Raw genomic sequence first — 841 nt, 5'->3', positions numbered from 1 at the left:
TCTAACATTTCATTTGGCATTCCTGCCAAAGCTCACATTTTTTGATTTTACTAATTTTTTATTTTTTCAAAATTTTACTAATTTGGTATTTTTTATTGAGATTTCACCCACAATTACTCTTAAATTATTATACTTCTTCCTTAATACAAGATAATTCATGAAATAAAGACATAGCCTAGCTCTAAAAAGTTCATAGACTGGCAGTCTTTATTTCTTTTGAAAAAATAAATACCTATCATAGTAAGAGGATTTAGGAACAAGCACTAAATAGGAGAGATAGTTGTCTGTTGACACTAGTAAAATACAAGGTTAACTTTATAATGAGTTTAACCCAAGAATTAAGTAGAATCTACTTTGTATTCCATAACATCAACAGAATATTTTGGTGTGAAGTATAAAAAGCACTTCTAAGGGCCAGGGATACAGTTCATCAGTAGAACACTTGCCTCAAGCACAAAACCCGGGATTCCATCCCCAGTACCAAACATAAATACATGAAGTGTAACCAAAGCAAGCCAGTGGCTAAAGCCTGCAATTTCAACACTTTGGAAACTGAAGCAGGAGGATAATGAGTTCAAGACCAGGTTAGTTGACATGGTAAAAGCCAGTCTCAAAATATAACATACACATACACACAAAATTAGCAAAGCCATGGATGTAAATTAGGATGGCCCAGTGGGTAAGAGTGCTGGTTGCCCGCCCCCAACAAAATGATAATAATATAAAAATAAATAATATATATAAAGAAAAACTGAGCCAGGCATGGTGGTGCACACCTTTAATCCCAGCACTTGGGAGGCAGAGGCAGGCAGATCTCTGTGAGTTCAAGGCCAGCCTGGTA

General features: G+C 35.6%; 1 protein-coding gene across 11 annotated transcripts in view; it reads right to left on the bottom strand.

The window, feature by feature from the left end:
* Ubap2 (ubiquitin associated protein 2) overlaps positions 1–841 on the bottom strand; it is a 91,240-nt gene that overhangs the window by 65,510 nt on the left and 24,889 nt on the right. The gene's annotated exons all lie outside the window — the stretch shown is intronic.

This window comes from Nannospalax galili, unplaced genomic scaffold (genome assembly GCF_000622305.1).
Source record: "Nannospalax galili isolate Female #2095 unplaced genomic scaffold, S.galili_v1.0 scaffold341, whole genome shotgun sequence".
Classification (NCBI taxonomy): Eukaryota; Metazoa; Chordata; class Mammalia; order Rodentia; family Spalacidae; genus Nannospalax; species Nannospalax galili.
The sequence above is the reverse complement of the archived record's forward strand: the minus strand, read 5'-3'. Positions and strand labels throughout refer to the sequence as shown.